The 22,759-nt window shown below is 40.9% G+C and overlaps 1 protein-coding gene across 8 annotated transcripts in view; it reads right to left on the reverse strand.

The window, feature by feature from the left end:
• The window catches only part of ralba (v-ral simian leukemia viral oncogene homolog Ba (ras related)), a 66,854-nt gene extending 47,913 nt beyond the window's left edge, over positions 1 to 18,941 (reverse strand). For 3 of the 8 annotated variants that reach the window (XM_072258713.1, XM_072258710.1, XM_072258709.1), the window contains exons 1-2: positions 18,841 to 18,941; positions 8,666 to 8,758 (exon numbers count right to left, since the gene is read on the reverse strand). The gene's annotated coding sequence lies outside the window, so the exon portion shown is untranslated. Of the gene's footprint in view, positions 1 to 8,665; positions 8,759 to 9,973; positions 10,146 to 18,840 lie in introns of all 8 variants that reach the window. The other 5 variants (XM_072258714.1, XM_072258708.1, XM_072258716.1 and 2 more) reach the window with 4 other exon arrangements.
• Between the last annotated feature and the right edge of the window lie 3,818 nt (positions 18,942 to 22,759).

Here is a 22,759-nt window from a genome sequence, read left to right on the forward strand (position 1 = left end):
GATGACTCAGAGTCGGATTGTGGTCGGCATGGCAGGGAGAGATTTTCTTCCTTCCCCCGTCTGCGTGAGATGTGGGACATTTGAGAAACTTTGGACATTACTGTGCTCATGGACTTCTTCATCAAGTTACGGTATTGTGCACTGTTTAACTATATGTTATAATTATGTGGTTTTTTCAGTCTTGGTCTGTCCTGTGTTTTGTGATATCACACCGGAGGAAATAATGTATCATTTCTTAATGCATGCATTACTAAATGACAATAAAAGAGGACTATGTGTCTTCATAATCCTAATCCTAAAGAAACGGCACAATTGCCACCTGATGCACCAAAGGTAAGGAAAGGAACAAAAACAAGCAAAATAAACAGTCAGTGAATATCTATTTGGATTTTCAGAAGCCCTTAGACAAGGTGCCACACAAGGCTGTTAAACAATATAGGAGACCATGGTATTATAGGAAAGGTACATGCATGGATGCAAGACTGGCCAACTGGTAGAAGACAAAGTGGGAATAAAAGGAGCATTCTCTGGTGGGCTGCCAGTGATCAGTGTTCCAGGGGGTTATTGTTGGATTTGCTTCTTTTCACATTATGTGTTGATAATCTGGATGATAGATCTGGCTGAGTTAGCAGATGATACAAAGATAGATAAAGAGTAGATAAGTGTTGAGGAAGCAGGGAATCTGCAGAAAGAATTAGACCAGGGGTTCCCAACCTGGGGTCCACAGAACACTCAGTTAATGGCAGGGGTCCAAGGCATTACGAAAATGTTGGGAACACCTGACTTAGACAGATTAGGAGAATAGGCAAAGAAGTGGCAGATGGAACATATTGTCAGGAAGTGTACGGTCATGCTCTTTAGTAGAAGAAATAAAGGAGTAGGTGCATCGGGACTTCCAAGAATACCTAAAGGTTAACTAGCAGGTTGAGTCAGTAGTAAGGCAGGCATACAGAATATTAATATTCATTTTGAGAGCACTAGAATATAAAAGCAAGGAAGTACTGCTGAAGATCTATAAAGATGTTGGGCAGAGCATATTTGGAGCATTGAGCAATTTTGAGCCCTTTATTTAAGTACGAATGTGCTGGTGCTGGAGAAGATCCAGAACAGGTTTGCAAGAATAATCCAGAGGATGTATGAAGAACTTTTGATGGCTCTAGCGCTGTGCTTGGAGGTTAGAAGAATGCGGGGAAATCCAATTGAAATGACCAAATATTGAAAGCCTAGTTAGAGTAGACATAGGGAATATGTTTCCAGCAGGACTAAAGAGTCTAGTGCCAAATACACAGCATCAGAATAACAGATGTCCCTTTAGAAATGAGATGGAGGAAGTGTGGTGAATCTGTGACATTCATTGCCAAAGATGACTGTCAAGAACAAGTCATTGTGTATATTTAAAGAGAGGATGATATGTTCTTGATTAGCAAAGGAGTCAAAGGTTATGGGGAGAAGGAATGAGAAGATTAGATTAGCTTTATTTGTCATATGTACATCTAGACGCTGCTTAGAAGGCGGCAGTGGCAAACCACTTCTGTAGAAAAATTTGCCAGGAACTTGGATTGTCATGGAAAGACCATGACTGCCTATGTTATATGATACGGCACATAATGAACAAACATCTAAATAAATAGTGAAACAGTTTTGCATCAACAACCACAGCTGAAGATTGTGCTGGGGACAGCCTGCAAATGCCGCCACACTTCCAGCACCAGCATAGCTCACTAACCCCAACAGTATTATCTCTGAAATGTGGGAGGAAACCCACATGATCACAGAGAGAACGCACAAGCTTCTTACAGACAGCAGTGGAACTGAACCCGATTGCTGATTACTGCCGCTGTAATGCATTGTGTTAACCGCTATGTTAGAATGAGGTTGAGGGGGAAAAAGAAATTAAATCAGCCATGATCGAATAGTGGAGCACACTCAAGGAGTCACATTCTCCCTGCAGTAATAAAATAGACATCATTGTCTGTTAAGAATGCAGGCGCCAATTCATCCCTATCATACCAGGAGACCAATTAGCTTTGGAAACTGACAAGCCCATTTCTTCGACAGAAATGCAAAATTGTTATCAAACAGTGTAACATCCGTTGATACCTTAAGGCTATTAAAACTATCCACTCGATGTGCAACATTCTGATTATGTACCATTCAAGGTATATGGTTAAGTCCAATAAATATTCACATAAATATTCTCACTTAAATTGTTTATTTGACTTTTGCAAATATTAGTTCACAGACAGTTTATCTGCCTGAATCATCTAATCTACTCTCCTGCTACATTCCAGTAGGAATGGACATGCATAGGAACATCCCATTCTGAAACTCATTAAGAAGTGAAAGAAAACCTGCTTTAAAATATCCCCAAGTGCTTTAATCACTACTTCAATTATCATACTCACTTTTGCTGTACTTCAGAGAAAACAGCTGCCAACTTATGCAACCAATTCTACAAACAGCAACAATATTAGACAAACAGCAGCAGATTGATTGGGGGTCAGCCATCTGCAGAACATATGTTTTTCCATAGGGAAGAACAATAGGATTTTCAAGCTCACACAAGAGAATGTAAATGGCCTTAATTTATGGCTCATCCAAGTACAACTTAGTTGAACACCAAATCATCCACAGATCTTAAACAAGAAATATGGGGTATAGCAAGAAAATTACAGGTTACATGCCAGGAACTAGTTCTACAATTCAGAACATTACCAAGGAGTGGTGCATTGTCAGAGAAATTTGTTTGGATTAACATCGGGGTATCTGCCCACAAAAAGTGTCAAAGAATCCACAGAATTGCCCAAACATTTCCCAATGAATTGGTATCCCAAAGGAATTAGTCATTGCATAATTCCCACTGAGAAACAAAGCACTTTGCTGTTAAATTTACATACATCTTAAATTTGGCAGTTAGGAAAGTACTCATGAAGTATCAACATATGAAGACTTGTAAAAGAAAATGTCCCCTTTTCTAAAGGGGGGATATAAAGTATGAAGAAAGCATCCTCTTTAGTGAAGCAAACACATGGACGAAGAAAATCAGTATGATAAATAGGATGAAAAACTCCGCTCAGTCGAGCTGAGTAATGAAATTTAATCGAAATAAATCTGTGTACCTTCCTACAATTCACTGACTCAAGCAAGGTCACGGAAAATTTATGATTTTACACTAATGCAACAGTGTGGCTTCTTCTTAGTCAGACATTACGGATAAAACACAATCTGCTTCCTGTCTTCGTGTATGTATTCATTTAGAGTTACAACACAGAACAGGTCTTCCAGCCCGACAAGCTGCACCCTCAGCAACCCTAGCTTAATCACAAGACAGTTTACAATGACTATCCCGTACTACTTTGGAACACGGGAGGAAACCGTAGCACCCAGAGGAAACCTATGCTCTTAATGGAAAGTACGTACAAACTCCTTATGGGCAGCGCCAGAACTGAACTCCAATGCCCTGAGTTGTAATGGTTATCGCACTATTCCCTATGCTACCATGCCAACAAATGAGGCCAAGGTAGGAACCACAGGTTCAAAGTTCAAAGTAAATTTATTATCAAGCTACCTATATGTCACCATATACAGCCTTGAGATTTATTTTGTCATGGGCATACTCAAATACATAATAGAATCAATGAAAGACCACACCCAACAGGGCAGACAAACCAATCAGCAAAAGGCATCAGACTGCAAATATAAACCAGAAAAATAATAATAAATAAACAATAAATATCTAGAACACGAGATGAAGAATCCTTGAAAGTAAGTCCAGAGGTTGTGGGAACATTGGAATGATGGGGCAAGTGAAGTGATCCCCTGTGGTTAAAAGCCTGATGGTTGAGGGGTAATAACTGCTCCTGAACCTGGTGATGTTAGTCCTGAGGCCTGTACCTTCTTCCTGATGGCAGCTGCAAGAAGACAGCATGACTTGGATGGAGGGGGTCCTTGATGGTGGATGTTGGTTTCCTGTGACAGCATTTTTTGTAGATGTGTTCAACAGTGAGGAGGGCTTTACCAGTGATTGACTGGGCCATATCCACATTTTTTTGTAGGATTTTCCATTCAAGGGCATTAGAATTCCACACCAAGCTGTGATACAGCCAGTCAATATTCTCCACCACATTTCTTTAGACATTTTTCAAAGTTTTAGATGTCATGCTGAATCTTCACAAAATTCTAAGTAGAGGTGCACACATGACCCAGACATGCAATGTTAGAGAGGCAGCCTTGGTGACAAATTATACCACAGAATTTAGTAGAAACTTAGAGAGATAGGAAGACACACCCACAGTTGTACAATATCTTGGATCAGAATAAATCAAGGGGAAGGATCTCAGCTGGTCATAAGGAAATGCTGATATCCACCATCTCAAATGTGATGTGCATTTGAGGTCTTCGAATTTGATCAATAAAAAAACGTGTTATAGGATTAAATGACAGTTCTAAAACAAACTCCACATGTTGCTGATGCTTGGGCCAACCCTACATAGTTAAGATGCTTAAAATCAAGAGTCACTTTATGATTAGGGACTAAAGCAAAAGAAAACAAATCCAAAAAAAGGTCAACAAGCCTCCAAAGTTCCTGGCTTGCCATCACCCAAACCATGAATTCAGAGTAAGTGTTTCACATCAACACCTCCTTGCAAGAGTTACCCATCTTGTTCACCCATTCTCACACTAGTGTTTTTCACAATTATCCAACTCCCATTTTAAATTCACTACTCCAATTGCTTCCATCAGCCTTTGAGTGTGTTCCAGGTCATAAATTGCCACATTAGATTTTGTGCTTACCCCTGATTCTTCTGCCTGTCATCCTCAAATGATTTACAACTAGCTGCTGTTCTTGCTGCATATGGATTTATCTTATTCTTTGCTGACCTTGAAGAGTCCCTTGGCTGAATGTACATTGCAGGTTTAAAAAATTACAACTCCCATTACAGTTTTCCATGCTTTTAAAAAAAAAAGCCAGTTCAATGACTGCAGATCAAGAGCAGAAAATAGCATTAAAGACTAATTCTACGAAGTTCCTAAAGTTATTTCCCAAATGAAATTTGAAATGCTTTACAAACTATGCTCAATGATCCAAGAGAACATCCCACTGCACAACAAACATTTCAATATTTTCTTGCCAATGTTCCATGAATCAATCTCATTTCAAAGGGCAATAGACAGCAAATCTAAATATACACAAAATAATGCAGAAATTCGAAACCTGCTTGCACTTCTTACAACATAGTCCCTTTATTTGCTGTGTTGTGGATAACTTCATTTACCCCAACACTGAATTGATCCCACAACCTCTGGACTCACTTTCAAGAACTCTACAACACTTGTTCTCAATATTTAACACTTATTTATTATTTTGTTCCTCTTTTGTATTTGCAGAATTTGTCATCTTTTACACATTGGTTGTTTGTATGTCTGTTGTTTGCAGTTTTTCATTGATTCTACTGTGTTTCTTTGTACTTACTGTGAATGCCCACAAGAAAATGAATCTCAGGATAGTATAAGGTAACATATGTACATTGTTAAAAACTAGGATATGGTCTCCACTACACAGGGAGGAAAAAAACAAATGGAGATTCCAGTATATTCAATCCACAGAGCTTCTACTCACCTGTGACTGACTCTCCATCCCACTCTGAGTCTCCGACTTTGTTCCAATAAACAGCAATGCAAACACATTGACAGCTGCAATACCTTTTCAATACTCAAGTTTTAAATTTTAGATAATACTCTAGCCATCAATAGAAGGCACTGAAAGCACAAGGCAGTATTTGTGGACAACGTTGAAGTTTCAGATTGAAGATTCTTCACCAACTTTCTTTCTATAGATTCTGCTTGGTGTCTCCATCATTTCTCATTTTTAATTCGTTACCAATATCTACTGTTGATTTTCCCTGATTCTGTTGTCACCTGTTACACTTCTAGACTTAACTTTTTGCCTTTTCTATTCCACTTTTCCTGAACTTCATCGCATCATAACTGATGCCTGACATGGTCATATTGTTAGAAACGAAGTAGGAGCTCATGGTGGAGCTGACAATTCCTTGGGAAGACCAAATTGAGGTGGTGTTTGAGTGCAAGGCAGCCAAATACCAGGAGCTGGTAGAGCAGTGCCAGAGACAGGGGTGGAGGGTGCACTGTGAGCCCTTAGAGGTCGGGTGCAAAGCTGGGGGCTGCTCGCTCCACAGAAGCTACTGTCTCCTTGACATAACCAGGGCTACAAAGAGAACAGCTATCAGGACCATCACAGAGGATACTGAGCGAGACTCCAGATGGCTACGGATCAAGAGGTGTGACCCATGGTCCAACGCTGTTGGTACACAAGCTGGGGCCTGATCAACCTTGGTTGGGTCATATGAGGCTGCCCATGGTATTACAGGAAAAGATTCTAGCATGGATAAAGCAGTGTCTGATTGGCAGAAGAATGGTAATAAAGGGAGCCTTTTCTGGCTAACTGGTGGTGTTCCACAGGGGTCTATGTTGTGAATGATTCTTTTTGTGTTGTATGTCAATGATTTGGATAATGAAATTGATAGCTTTATTACAAAGTTTGCAGACAATATGAAGATAGGTGCAGGGGCAGGTAGTTTTGAGGAAGTAGGGAAGCTACAGAAGGATTTAGGTTAGACTGGGCAAAGAAATGGCAGATGGAATAGTGTCAGGAAGTGTATGGTCATGCACTTTGGTAGAAAAAAATGAGAGTTGATCATTTTCTAAATGGAGAGAAAATACAAAAAAAACTGAGGCTCAAAAGGATTGGGAGTCCTTGCACAGGATTCTCTAAAGGTTTATTTGCAGGTTGAGTCTGTGCTGAGGAAGGCAAATGCAATGTTAGCATTCATTTCAAGAGGACTAGAATATAAAAGCAAGGATATAATGTGCTGGAACTGGAGGGGGTTCAAAAGAGGTTCATGAAAATGATTCCAAGATTGAATAGCTTGTCACATGAAGAGCATTTGATCGTTCTGGGCCTGTATTCAGAACAATGAGGGGTGACCTCATTGAAACCTATCGAATGGTGAAAGGGCTGGATTGAATGTATGTGAAGAGGATGTTTCCTATGGTGGGAAAGTCTAAGACCAGAGGACCAAGCCTCAAAATAGAGGGGTGACCTTTTAGAACAGAGATGAGGAGGAATTCCTTTAGCTAGAGGGTGAATCTGTAAAATTCCTTGCACGGGCAGCTGTGGAGACCAAGTCTTTATGAATTTTTAAGATAGATTCTTGATTAGTCGGGGCATGAAGGATACGGGGAAAAAGGCAGGAGATTGGGGCGGAGAAGAAAATTTGATCAGCCACGATTAATTGGTGGAGTAGACACAATGGGCCGAATGGCCTAATTCTGCTCCTATGTCTTATGCTCTAATCAATACTGCTTGGTAACTTTATTGTTTAAAACCAGAGCAAACATGACAACCATGACAAAAAAAACTGCAGATGTTCAAAATTAGAAAAGGTCAGAAAATGCTGGAAACTAAGCGGGTTGGGAAGCATCTGTTGAGAGAGACAAATTTGTTTCAGACCTTCAGCAGAATTGATAGCAGAGCATCTTCAATTTGGAATGTTAATGTCACCTTTCATAGAAATACCTGATGTGCAGTTTTCAGCAATTTCTCTTTTCGTCACCATATTTTGCTGGGCTGAATTTCAATACCTGGACAATCACCTACCTGGTTATATTCTACTCTACCTCCTTTTGCATCTTAACAAATATAATTGGAATTTAAGTTATTTACTTATTTTCCAGGACCTGGCAAAGTCACTAGTCATTGCTCATCCCCAATTTCGTTTTGAGGGGGGGGGGGAGGGGGGGCTGAGAATGAACTGGCTTCTTCAACTACACAGTTCCGCTGGTGATAGCACTCGCAGTGCCAAGTTAGGAGTCCAGCATTTAGATACATCTATAAGTTTACAAGTCAGAAAGGCACACAACTTGGAGAGAAAGCTGCAGGGGTGGCATTTACATGCCCGTGCTACCCTGACCCTTCAGGATGTTTGTGTTGGGTTTCAGTATCATACCACACAGACACATGCTTGTCAGCTCACCATCTGCATTGAATCTATTTAATTCGCTACAATCCCATTAGCTCCCTCCTCACCCGAGCTCTACCACTCTCTTACACATTTGTGACAAGTTAAAGGAGCTCTTTAACCAATTAACATGTTTAAGAGAAAGCAGGAAATTAAATAAGAAGGTAAACTCCACACAGAGGATTTTATTTTGGGGGGGGGGGGGGCAATGGGAAATATACTTGGGTTGCCGGAGCTACAAGCCACAATGATGCTGCCAGGGGAGTAGCCAAGCAACAGCAGTGTCATTTGTAAATGGTACTCACTGCACCCATTGGACATCAAAGAGAGGTGCATACAGCCCAGACTATTAAAGGAAAAACACTCCCCACCATTGAGCACATCTACAAGGAGCACTGCCACAAGAAAACAGCATACATCATCCAGGCCATGCTCTCTTCTCACTGCTGCCATTGGGAAAGAGATACAGGAGTCTCAAGACCCACCAGAACAGTTATTACCCCACAACCATCAGGCTCCTGAACCAGTGTGGATAACTTCATTCACCTCAACACTGAATTGATTCCACAACCTATGGACTCACTTTGAAGGACTCTACAACTCATGCTCACAACATATTTACTTACTTATTTATTCATTATTACTGTTTTTTGTATTTGCACAGTGGTTGTTTGTCAGTCTTCGTGTGTAGTTCATCAATTCTGTTGCATCTTTGTTCACTATGAAAAACCCACAAGAAAATGAATCTCAAGGTGGAATATGATGGCATATACATAGATTGATGTGACTTTGAACTTCTTATTCCATCATGCTGTGTCATACACAGTGGACAGCTTGAAGTGTCAAATGTCACTCACTGTACAATACTCAGCCTGTTCTTGTAGTCATACCACGACTACTTCAGTAAAGTCCCCGGTGACCCCCAGCGAATTGATTTTGGGAGGAAAAACATTCAGTGGCATCACCATTAACAGAGTATGTCAATAGCACTTGGCGGGCTGTGAACCAAGAAGTGGAATTAGCCTAAATTGTGCATTCTTTGCCAGTGCTAACGTGGAGCAGTGAATGATAGACTCTCCAGCCATTAGCAGCTAATTTTTAACCCTTACTAATCACAGAATGAACTTTCTTCAATCTCCCTCTTGGATTTTAAGTACTGGGGGAAATGCATGTCTCCATTACCAGAAATTGCTTGGAAAACAGATCTATCCTACATCCCTCAATTTAAAAACCTCAAATCTCCCCTAATCTGTTTGAATCCAAAAAACACTTCGTAGCTTTGCCACTCTCTCCACAATTCATAAAATTCTTCAGTCTAGGCAACATCCTTGTTAATTTCTTTTCTGTTCAGTCAATTGTTTTTACACCCTCTGTAGTACTCTAGCTTTGGTCTAGTACTCTATAGTTTTAGCATGACCATCTTGCTTTTATATTCCATGGCTCGATCAATAAAGCCAAGCATCTTGTATACATTAATAAATCAAACATTTTTGAACTTTTTTTTCATACCCACACTTTTTTTTTTGTTCTGGAAATAAAGGTTGTTTAGCCTTAAATTCCTCATTGCAATATTTCCTGCCATCATGATGATCTACTTCCCTGATTAAAAGCTTTCAAGTTACATTCCAGATGTTATGGGAAAAATGTTACTCACAGGATGTGGTTTATTTAAATTTCACATCCATTAGTTTCCAAACATCCCAAGTTGAACCATTATTATTACAAAGCACGTTGCACATTTATAGACAGAGGAGATTCTGCAGATGGTGTAAGCGCTCCTCCTTCCATTTCTTCCCTGGTCCACTCTCCTATCTGATTCCTTCTGTTTCACCTTTTCCAATTATCAACTCCCCAGCTTCATACTTCATCCCCCCTCCCCCAACAACCCAGCTTCACCTCTCACCTAGCTGTACTCTTCCCCCCACCCCAATCACCTTATTCTGGTATCTTCTCCCTTCTTTTCCAGTCCTGATGAAGGGTCTCCACCCAAAATGTCAACTGTTAATTCATTCCATAGATGCTGCCTGCTGAGTTCCTCCAGTGTTTTGTGTGTTGCTTTGCATTTATAAACTATCTTCACAAGTCAATTGGTTTTGATAAAGGGATCTAAAGAATAAAGGAACAATTAAGGAGGATTCTCTCCCTTTCCCCCAAACAATGTTTTAAGCAGAATCACACATCTTCCCCCCCCATGATAGATATTCAAATGTGTATTTTTATTTACGTGTAACAATATTTTGTTTTACTTCATTGGAGAATTTAACAATTTCATTATAGTGTTAAGCTTGTTTAAGGATATCCATGAAAATCTCGTCCTGATAGACCTCTGAATATTAAAGGTTGATGCAGCTTTCTGACATGATATTCATTTTGAAAGATGATCAGTTTCCCTTTTTACAGATACTATCTGAATTACTGTGCATCTTTCATGTTTCCAGCATCTGCAGTTTGGTTTTTCAAAAGGCTAGTGTCGGTAGATAGCTTGGCATATATAATATAAAAGTATTTTGTATCTGTGCAATTAACTTAGAGACTATCATCTTTAGTGAATTGGAATTCATGGAGGATGCAATCCTGCGCTTCTGGCAGAAATTAGAAAATGATTCAGAAATTGTTATAAAACATTTGAATATTGACGCTAATTTGCAACCCTAATTTGCAAATTATGTCTGTAGCAGGGGTTCCCAACCTGGGATTCAAGGATTCCTTGGTTAATGGTAGAGGTCCATGGCATATAAAAAAAATTAGTAACCACTGTTCTATAGCATTGCTGCAGTGTGAAAACAAGTGGTTATCGCAGGCAAATATAATAAATAAGGCAGCCCAGTCAACGAATAAGCAACAATAATAGTTAAGATTCCCCACACAAAAGTGGGACGTTGTTAGTTTGGTGCTTGGTAGCCACTGGTAGAATAAAGATTGAATCAAAATGTTATTATTTAAAATTTTAAAAGCCAGCAGTTTGCAAAAAGAGAATATTGTATGTACACAATTCCTGAATTCCTAAGTCATACAAAGCCAACTGTAAATTATAAGCAATTCATTGTAAGCTAGACTGATCAGGAGCCTTGTTTTTTAATTAGTATGAGTATAGTAATTAAGTCTCATCTGCCAAATCTGTGCATACAAAATTCAGCTTTATTATGAAGCTGCCCACACAATTAACAACACAGTGGAAAAAAAACTTTTTGGGACCAAATGCCCTCATATTGAATGATGAAAACAAGACAATTTAATCTGACATTGAAAGGCTACCCCGCTGTTTCACCAATTCTGGGGTCTGAATTTGGATCCAATTCAGAATATAGTGACGCAAGTCATTTCAACTAAACTCTTTGCAGGCACAAGTGGGTTGGAACCAGAAGCTTTCATTACAACAATACACTCAGTCGCCACTTTATTAGGCACACCTGCTCATTAACACAAATATCTAATCAGCCAATCATGTGGCAGCATCTCAATGCACAAAAGCATGCAGATACAATCAAGAGGTTCAGATTTTGTTCAAACCAAACATCAGAATGTGGAAGAAATATGATCTAAGTGATTTTGACCATAGAATGATTGTTGGTGCCAGCTAGGGTCGTTTGAGAATCTCAGAAATTGCTGATCTCCTGGGATTTTCATGCACAACAGTCTCTAGAGTTTACAGTGAGTGGTGCAAGAAACAAAAAACATCCAGTGAGCGGCAGTCCTGTGGGTGAAAACACCTTGCTGATGAAAGCGATCAGAGGAGAATGGCTAGACTGGCTCAAGCTGACAGGCAGGCAACAGAAACTCAAATAACTATGCATTTCAACAGTGGCATGCAGAACAGCATCTCTGAATGCACAACTCATCGAACATTGAAGTGGATGGGCTATAGTAACAGAAGACCGTGAGCATACACTCAATAGTCACTTATTGGGTACAGGAGGTACCTAAAGTGGTCACTCAGTGCATACAAGTACACAAAAACATCCAGTAAGATGGCGGCACATGAACACACATCAGCCTCTCGGGGACCAACTAAGGTGCTCTTTTCTTTGCTAAATGTGTTTTTATAAATAGTAAGGGTATTCATGACTCCAATAACTACGTGTACAGCAGGTCTACTGCATCAGTGAGCTGCTCATTTTTCAGAGCAGCCGGCTGGCAGTCCAGAAAAGGCGAGCTAGGCCATTGGGCCACAGAAGGAGCTGGATTAGGGTCGGAAGAGCTGACCTGGGTGCAGACCATGCTGCTGCCTGCTACTCAGAGTTGGTGCATTCAAGCTGGTGTAAAAGTGGCATGCAGCAAAACCGTGAGCGACTGTCTTGGCAATTTCTTTTGCAATCTCAAGACCCTGTTGGACATTGATTGCCGCAGGACTGCTTCCCCTGTTTGATGACGAGGCAGCAGTGTCACCTCAGTTGTAGCAAGGACTAGGCCTCAAGCTATGGCCTTGTGTTGTAGTGTAGCGTCCGGGCTCAGTTGGGGTGGTCCCTCTTGTCGGTGCTGCCCTCCAGTGTTGGATCAGTGGAATTACATGCTGACTGCTGAAAACCATCAATTTGATGGACTTGTTGCTCAGGGTTTTGGACTAAAAATTTATTTTCTTACGTGACTGTGTCTTTTCCCTTTCTCATTAGGTTGAATGCGCATGTACGTTTTTGTATCTTGGCCCCAGAGGAATGCTGTCTCGCTCGGCTGAATCCATGTATGATTTGAATGACAATTAAACTTGATTTGATTTGACTTGATAAGAGGGCTGGAGGTTGTAACAAAGCCACCTACTCATACAAAAGCTGTACAACCTTCCTATAATTTAAAAAATCTATTTATGGGAGGTGAAAGTACATGAGAAGGCAGCATTAATTGCCCATCCTCAATTGTCTTTTGAACAGAGTGGCTTGCTAGGCTTTTTCAGGTGGTTGGAATGCAAATAAATTGTTCAACCCCGAGTGCACTTTTAAGGACAGGACTTCTTTCCTTGAATGCTTCTTTGTAAGGTCACTATTTCTGACTAGCATTTCATTCCAAAGGATTTAATTATTCAAATTAAAATTCCCCATCTGTTCTGGTGCAAATCAGGTCCACAACAATAATGTCATCTCGGGATACTGGTCTGGTTTTAACCAGTACTTCATGACGCACTAAAATATTGACATCTTACAACATCTCACCTGCAAAGATCTCAGTTCTCTCTTTTTCTTAGTTAATTTTGTTATATTTCCATCAAACATAGAAGCAGAATCAGGCCACTCAGCCCATTAAGTCTGCTCCACCATTCCATCACAAATGATTTGTTATCAATAAGAATAATAAACTTCCATTAGGTTTGTAAAGTGGTTTGCAATATGCAGCCATGCAGCTGCCACATAAAATTCAGTTTCGTTATGACATCTTGAAATTATTATTACTGGGAATTATTAGTACAAAATATTATTGATATCCTAAAATGTAGATACTAATCACATGAAACAAAAAGCACACAATTTTCTGAATCACACTAGCATTGCATAAAAATAGATGATCCATGAGAAATGTTAAATCAAAGAAAGCCCTTCCATTCTGCAAGGTATTTAGAAAAATAGAGACCAATGTGAGATGAAAAATTGTGTAAAGGTATTACAACACTTCAAGGGGCATTCTGGCAGAAAATGAAAAATCAAAGACTGCAGACAATAGGAAGAACCAGCAAATATGCTGAAAACCCAGCAGTTCAAATAGCATCTGCAGAAAAGAGAAACCCAGGGAACATCTCAGAACAAACTTCTCACTTCAACATTTCAGCATCCTCAATCTGAGACACCGGTTTCCTTCCCCAGGCTCTGCCCAAACCACTGAGCATTTCCAGTATTTTGTTTCATACCCCATCAGAACTCAATAACCGCTGGTACAGTCTAAAAGGATCCACCTTTGTGTCAAATCAAATGAACGATATTCTGATTCAGGTTAAACTATGCATGGGATCCACCTCAGTACGTTAACCGGATCAGAATAATTCCCCAGATAGTATTAATTCATATGTTCTCCATTTGTGATCATTTGGCATCAATGACACATTTGAGATTATTATAGTGGCTGAGATTTTTGTGTTGACTTTTTTCGGGTGGCAAGATGGAGATCGGTCTCTAGCAAAGGAGATGTAAGGCACTCCTTCCCTCCACTAGCCTGCAGGTCACCCTTGGGCAAGGTGTAGCACCTGCTTAGCCAACCCCCTCTCCCCCCCCCCCCCCCCACTGATCAGGGTCATGTGAAGCCACAGGAGCAGGTGGTGCACATCAGAAGTCTTGGTTATGCAGCCACTGACATCAAGCAAACAATCTCTGAAGGGTGTTGATCATGGCTGGGGTCACCCATCTTGTAAAGACACTGCCCAGAAGGTGGCAATGGCAAAACACTTCTGTAGAAAAAACTTATCAGAAACAATCATGATCATGGAAAGACTCTGATCACCCACGTCATACAACATGATAAGTAACAAACTATATTGGCTATGGTCATCAAATTCATGAGGACCACAATTTCATACCCAGTTGACCTCAGTTCATAGAAACAGAAAATTTTAAGTACGTGTTATAGATACACAGCTTCATGACCGAAATATCTTAAAAACACTATGTACTCTTTTCTTCTTAAGATTTTGGTATACTGTATTTTAAAACTGCATCTCCTGAATGCTGCAAGAAACCCTGAAAAGGATCCTCGCATGTTGGAAGCTCTTGTGCTACAAATAATCAAGGAAAATTAGCCAAGGCAAAGGTTATTAAAATCATCCCAAGGTAAATTCAGCTCTGTCTGTTTTAATAGTGTTTCATAAATTCTATTTTATTTCTTTATTTACACTGTAAATGCCAGAAAGAAACTGAGTCTCAAAGTGATATATGGCAAGATGCACGTACTGATAATAATTGTAACTTTTGACCTCTTTGGCAAAGGAGATCCCTTAACAGGTCTTGGGACCTCCCCAGCACAGATACAATAGAAATACCATTCAATGTGTGCATATGGTGTTAGATTAGGCTATGACACCAATATAAGACCACAAGATATAGAAGCAGAATTAGGCCACTTGACCCATCGTGTCTTCTTCCACCGTTTCATCATGGCTGATCTAAATTTCCCCTCAGCCCCAATCTCCTGCCTTCTCCTAGTATCCCTTAATGCCCTGACCAATCAGGAATCTATTAACCTCTGCCTTAAATATACATAAAGACTTGGCCTCCACAGCTGCCTGTGGCAATAAATTCCACAGATTCTTCACTCTGGACTAAAGAAATTCCTCATCTCTGTTCAAAAACAGCCTCTATTCTGAGGCTGTGTCCTCTGGTCTTAGACTCTACCACCATAGGAAACATCCTTTCCATGTCAACTCTATCAAGGCCTTTCAACATTCAATAGGTTTCAATAAGGTCACCACTCATTCTTCTGAATTCCAGTGAGTATAAACCCAGAGTAATCAAACACTCCTCTGTTCTGGAACTCCTACTCTGATTTTTTTTAGAAATTACTTGGGTGAGGAAGTGAAAGACTGGGTTAATAAGTCTGCAAAGGACTCGAAGCTTAGTGGTGTTGTGGGTAGTGTAGAACAGGGGCTCCCAATCTGGGGTCCACAGACCCCTCAGTTAATAGTAGGGGTCCATGACATAAAAGAGATTGGTGACCCCTGGTATAGAAGATTGTTGTAGATTACAATGGGACATTAACAGGATGCAGAGCTATACTGAGAAGTGGCAGAGTTCAATCTGGAAGTATGAAATGATACACTCTGTAAGGTTGAATTTGAAGGCAGAGTACAAGGTCAATGGCAGGATTCTTAGCAGTATGGCGGATCCCTCAGTTGCCGTTAATAGGTTATTTAAGGCATATTAGCTGTCAGCAGTCAGGGGACTGAGTTCAAGAGCCGCAGGGTAATGTTGCAGCTCTAACACTTGGAGACGACACTTGGAGTATTGTGTTCAGTTCCGGTTCCCCATGATAAGAAAGATGTGGTAGCTTTAGAGAGGGTGCAGAGAGATTTATCAGCATGCTGCCTGGATTAGAGAGCAAGTCTTCTGATAGCTTGAGTGAGCCAAGGCCCTTCTCTTTGGAAAGGAGGAAAATAAGAGGTGACTGGACAGACATGTACAAGAAAAGAGGTATAGAGAGAGTGGACACCCAGACCTTTTCCCCAGGATGGAAACAGCTAATATGAGGGGAGGTAATATTAAAGTGAACGGCAGAAATTATACTGGGGATGTCAGAGTTATTGTGTCTGTCTAACACTGCCAGGGGTGGCGGTAGGCATAAATACATTAGGGACATATTAGAGACTCTTAGCTAGGCATATGGATGAAAGAAAAATGGAGGACTATGTAGGACCTGAGGGCAAGATTGATCTTAGAGTTAGTTAAAAGGTCAGCATAACATCATGAGCCAAAGGGCCTGTATTCGCTTTTTTTTTGTGTAGACGACCTGCTTCAACATCACAGTATAACCAGAGGGACAGGAGTGAAAAGTAGCAAAAGCTTTAATTAAAATCTGAAAATGATGGAACAGTCAGATCAGACTGAGCCAGTGATAAGAGAAACAGTTAATGACTCGAATCAAATATCCTTCAGTGAAACTGGAAGAACAAAAGCAAATAACACACATAAAAGTTGCTGGTGAACACAGCAGGCCAGGCAGCATCTCTAGGAAGAGGTGCAGTCGACGTTTCAGGCCGAGACCCTTCGTTAGTCCTGACGAAGGGTCTCGGCCTGAAACGTCGACTGCACCTCTTCCTAGAGATGCTGCCTGGCCTGCTGCGTTCACCAGCAACTTTTATGTGTGTTGCTTGAATTTCCAGCATCTGCAGAATTCTTGTTGTTTGCGAACAAAAACAAATCACAAGTTGCTTTCTGTTCCATTTGATGTTTGCTTTAAAAAAAAATCACATCTGGACCCAAGCACTAAAGGATTGCAGGGATTTACAGACAAGTTATTTGGCAATATATCATTTGTAAAAACGATAAACCCAAACCCTTAACCCAGTCTTCCTTTCTTTACAGATACTGTTTGAGCTGCTGTTCAAGGTCTGTATTTTCATTAATCTTAGTTCAGCTACCTGTAGTATTTTTAATTCTAATTTCGTAGCAACCTCACATTCAACATGAAGAGTTACCAACATTTTCTATTCTCTTTTAACTTTAACCCAGAACTAACTTCAGGAAATGTATTTCCCTCCTGATAATACTGACTTTTTTAAAATGCTGGATTACAGTCCTATACAGAGAACATTAGTCAATAAGCATTTGTATGCCAACAAACACATCCAAGTGTGCTTTGATTCTTTGTATACATGCCAACAATGCCAAGGGAGAAGGCATCAGAATTACGGTCCATTTCCCCTCCCTTACAGGTCAGGAACACAGTTCCAAATGAAGCTCTTTCACAATCACTACAATCCATATGGATTAATTTACTGTTATCATGGAGACAATTAAGTACTTCAAATCAAGACAGCCAAACTACTGAATTTGATTTGTAAGCTTGGTAGTTTTGCTGAGCACATTTGACCTATCACTTCCAAATCACCCACAGCTTTGATTTGCTTTGACAACTTTTTTCTTTAAAAAACTCACACTTTAAAAAGCTTTCAATTTAATGGATGATAGAATGTCATTCAAAATGGCTGCCTGAGGTCAACAATCCACATATGCTTCTTTCACTCTAAGCCAAGTCATTGCACATGGAATTAATTGGAATAGTAGCAAAACAGTCTAAGTTATCCAAGGGAAAGCGGTCTGGTCAGCTACCTCAAATATCTAGCCCCTTCACCATTATCACTCATTAGTCATAGCGCATTCTATTTGTATGCAGTAACGTGTTTAGGATTGGCTGACACCAAGTAGAAAACCAGAACCTTTATTTAGAAAAGGTGGGGAGGGTGGTGGGGAAGGCACTTGGACATATCACCACCACTTCCCCCTCTTGATTACACAAGTCACACCTCCACAACTAGCCTTTTTAATTCTATTGAGCCACTTATGATAAGAGAATTACATTTTCTTAACAAAAGCACTTGTGGGCACACCCTCGCCATTTGGGCTGCAATATACCAACATTTCCAGGAAAAGTGGATAAGGATGTCTTCTATTGCCCAAGCTGTAGTACACAGGGTCGGGGGAAACACAAATAATAGAAAATAAATAACATGATCAGCTGTCATTGATTTTCCTAGTATTTTAATGGTTTTTATAACCATACAAATTACTTAACCCAAAACAATCATCTGACTCATTAAAACAAGCTAACCTGGTGAAAAAGTATAAGAAAATTAAATACGTTGGGGGTGAGAAATTAAAATAAATAATACGAATGCTGCATTTCTAGTTAAGACGATTGAAGTCAATGTGAACGATATGCCATTCATTTAAAATGAATCAAACTTCCCAGTATTTTTCGTTCGTTTTATATGCTAGCATAATGACAACTTATGGAGGTAAAAAGAAATGCACAATTAAAGGAGGAGATGAATGGTGCAGAGTTGCTAGTCAGCAGCTTCTTCCCAATGTGCAGGCTGCTCTTCCAGCTTTGAAAAAGCCCTTGAAAGAAAGACAGCGCAACCAACCCTGCATAAACACTACGCCCCGCCCATCGGCAACACCCATTGGTCAACTGCTCAGACAAGAGCGCCTGTACTGCTCTGTCAGTGGCCGACCGGACCGTCAATCAAAACTCCAACTATCCTATTAGATTGATAGGTCGTAATTATTTTCCTCGCTTCTCACACTCGCACCTAGTGCCAGAGCAAATTTCTGAATTAAACCACCGCGGCTAATGCACGGAACCAGATGAGAGGAGCGCGGCTACTCACTGAGTGGAAGCTATCTGCGGGCAGACATGAATGCGGCAAAGCCCTCGCCCACTCGTTCACTCCATGGGCTGTGCCCGCGGCCGGGGAGACAGGAAATGACGGTGCGCATCCCGCATCCAAAAAAAGTCCGCCCCGCTCATGGGAGGGAGGCTGATGGGGCGGTCCAGCAGAGAGGTTCCGCCCTCCTACTATCAGCGGTGGTTCACAGACTCCAAGCTACCAATCTACCAATCTGAATTACAGGGTGCCCATAGGCAAAAGTTGCAAATCTTCCATCATAACTGAAAAGTAGGTCAGTTTTGGTTACGTATCTGGGGAACAATCATATATACTGGTAGACAAACGTACTGGTATTCTAAAGGGCGTGCATGTTATATAAATAATCTGCGTTGTTTCTTTCCTACAATATATCTTTTTAGTATACTGCCACTTACATTGAAGCACTTTGCGAAAGAAGTAGTAAATATTGTTGGTCTAGTTAGGCCTGAATTTCTTTTTTTAGTTGCCTACAAAATTTCAAAACAATTTTGAAATCAAACCTTAGGGTGTGGAGAAACATCCCTACCAAAGGATGTGTAAGGCACTTCCGCCCTCTGCTAGCTTGCAGGTCACCCTTGGGCAAGGTGTAGCACCTGCGTAACCTGCCCCCCGCCACCTCCCCTGATCAAGGACACGTGAAGCAATGGTGGTGGATGGTCTTGTGAGCAGCTGGTACATATCACAAATCCTAGTTAATGTGACCACTGATGCCAGGAAGACAATCTCTGAAGAGTATTGATCATGGCTGGGGTTACCCATCTTGTAAAGACACTGCCCAGAAGAAGGCAATGGCAATCCACTTCTAAGAAAAAATTTGCCAAAAACAATCATGGTCTACCATGGTTACCCACATCATACGACATGGCACGTAATGATGATGGTGATGATGACTCTAATTTTGGTGATGATAAGATGATGCATCAAACACTTAGGAAGGCTAGCATTACTAGGTTCTGACATGTGCAGAAACTGTACTATAACAAATCCTATTTCATCGTCAGCAGAGATTACCACTCATTCAGTGATCTGGTGGTTAATGGACACCAGAAGAGTTTTCGGATGATCAGTGCCACTTTTTTGAGAAGTAGACAATGTATTCATCTTCAGAGGAACTGACCATTAGATATTTCACATGGCTGACGCTATTAGAAAGGATGGATGTGATGCATGGAAGCAATCTTAAATATCCTTGGCTCCTGATATCCATTTTAATTCCTTCGTCAACTGCTGAGATCTGCTACAAAGAGAACTACATAATTTCTAGATTCAAGATTCAAATTTATCACGTTCAAAGAAAATTTGTTATCAAGGAACATACTGTATATGTCACAATATGTAACCCTGAGATTCATTTTCTTGTAGGCAATCACAGAAAATTCAAAAAACACAATAGAATCATTGTAAGACCACACTCAACAGGAAAGGCAACAACCAATGTGAAAAAAACAAACTGTGCAAATACAAAAAGAGAAAACAGAAGAGTAATAACAAGTAATGATAAATATCGAGAAAATGAGATGAAGGGTCCTTAAAAGTTAGTCCGTAGGTTGTGGGAACAGTTCAGTAATTGGCCGACTGAAGTTATCCCCTCTGGTTCAACAGCCTAATAGCTGAAGGGTATTAATTTTTCCTGAACTTGGTGGTATAGGTCCTGAGGCTTCTGTACCTTGTTGCTGATGGCAGCAGTGAGAAGGAGCATGGCCTGGGTGGTGGGGGTCCCTGATGACGGATGCTGCTTTCCTGCGACAGTGCTCAATGTAGATGTGCTGATGGTGGGGATGGCTTTACCCGTGATACAAACGTGTGTTTACATGCATACATCGAAACATACTGTGAAATGGCCATTTGTGTTAACAACCAACACACCTAAGGATGTGCTGGGGGCAGCCAGCAAGTGTTACCACATATTCCAGCACCAACATAGCTTGCCCATAATGCTCATCAGAGCAAAACAGAAAAAAAATTAAACAACAGCAGAAAGAGGCGCCCCTTTCCTCCTTCCCACCCGCACACACACTGCTCCGAACCCATGACAGGTTGTCTTCAACCTCAGACTTGGACTCACAGACATTGGGCCTTTGGCTATCCCAATCAACTCACAGAGATTCACAGACTAAGGTCCTGAGGAAGAGGCCTTGATATAGTGGAAAAAAAATAGTGTTTACATCAGTTTGAAAGAACCAAGTCATAAACATAGAGTATATGTCAAGTCTATGTGCTATCATATTCTAGCAACCCGAAGACAGCATGCTGTATGCTTGAGGGAGAGAGGGGTATATAGAGCAGGTCAAGAGACACAGGATGGGAAAGTACATGCTCTCCAAACAGCACATGCTTCATCTCCTAGCGTTGTGGTCCAGTAAGGCCTGTGCTCTCTAAACAACAATGGCCTTATCGCCTAGCGGAGTGGACCGGTAACTGAAAATTCATACTACTGTAGTGTGTAGCTGTTCCTGAAATATCTTACGAGGGCAAGAAGTTAACTTTCAAATACTGAAACGAACAGGAATGGAACAAATAGTGAACAACAGATCAGAGCACAGAAACAGGTCTGTCAGCCCATCAAGTACCCCCTGAACCATCAGGTAGCCTGTTTTACATTAATTCCACACTAATCCGTTGTATTCTTCCCACACTGAATCATGAAGAATCTTAAAGCACAGGATGTATTTGTGCCATCTCTTTGAACCAAGTATCCAATTCCAGCATTTCTTTCCTACTGCTAAAATTTACATCTCTTGCAATTAAAAATGGTTTAAAACTGTTGCCAATACTGAAGTATAAAATAAGTATGAATATAAACTGATTCCAAAGTAGCACAGAGAAAGTCTCCCTGCCCAAAAGTCACGTTACGAAATCTGTTCTACATGTATGCGATGATGAATAGGTTGGTGTGAAGTAAAGCTGATCAGCTATAGAGATAATGGAGACTGCAGATGCTGGAGTTAGTTCTAATGCAGAGTCTTGAACCAAAGTGGCAACTTACAGATTTTGTCTCTATAGGTGCAACTTGACTCATCAAATGCTCCCTGCACTCTGTTTTTCAGTCTGCTTCGAAAATACAATTAGAACTTCAATTAAAACTGGAAAAGAAAAGTTTTATGCAGAAAATGGAAGACCTCTGAAAAATGATATATGTAGCTCAGGGGTCCCAACCTTTTTTGCACCGCGGACCGCTTTAATATTGACAATATTCTTGCGGACTGGCCGAAGGGGGTAGGGGGGTGTTAATCACGACCGGAATATAAGTGGTAAGTCAACTATAAGTCACTTATAGGTGGCTAATACACTCAATTTTGTTTCTAAAAGGGTTTATCCAACAAATTTAATACTAAACAGACAGCGCATATTTTCCTCACATGAATATAGTGATAAGTCACTTATAAGTCAATAGAGGAGGAGTAGATGGCGGCGCAATGTAGCGCACAGCGGCCATTCCGGTGAATGATATCTGTTATCTGTCAAGTAGAGTGCCATGCACAATCCTGATTTGATGGAGACAGACATGAGAGCACGCAGGAACATTTGGAGAAACTTCTGAAATGCCTTCTTCGCTGCCTCCGCTACTGTGTGATCCAGAATCTCCGGAGGAGAAGGCCCCGAGTCCTCGGCTTTGCTTGCTGCTCGGTGGCCGGGGCGGGGTTGAAGCGCTCGGCCAGAGGATGGTGCACGGGAGGCTGTATCGGAGGGGCTGGTCAGAGGCTCGAAGTTTTTGGACGGACTAAGAGTCGGCTGTGGTCGGGCGCTTCCAATGCATTGGCAGTTGTTGGCTCCTGGAGGTTTATGGCAGGGAGAGTTTCTCCCCTTTGCCGCCTGCTATCGGGACTATTGGGAGTTGATCAGAACTTTGAGACTTTTTTTGTTACCATGCCCATGGTCT

This window comes from Mobula birostris, chromosome 5 (genome assembly GCF_030028105.1).
Source record: "Mobula birostris isolate sMobBir1 chromosome 5, sMobBir1.hap1, whole genome shotgun sequence".
NCBI classification, from domain to species: Eukaryota; Metazoa; Chordata; class Chondrichthyes; order Myliobatiformes; family Myliobatidae; genus Mobula; species Mobula birostris.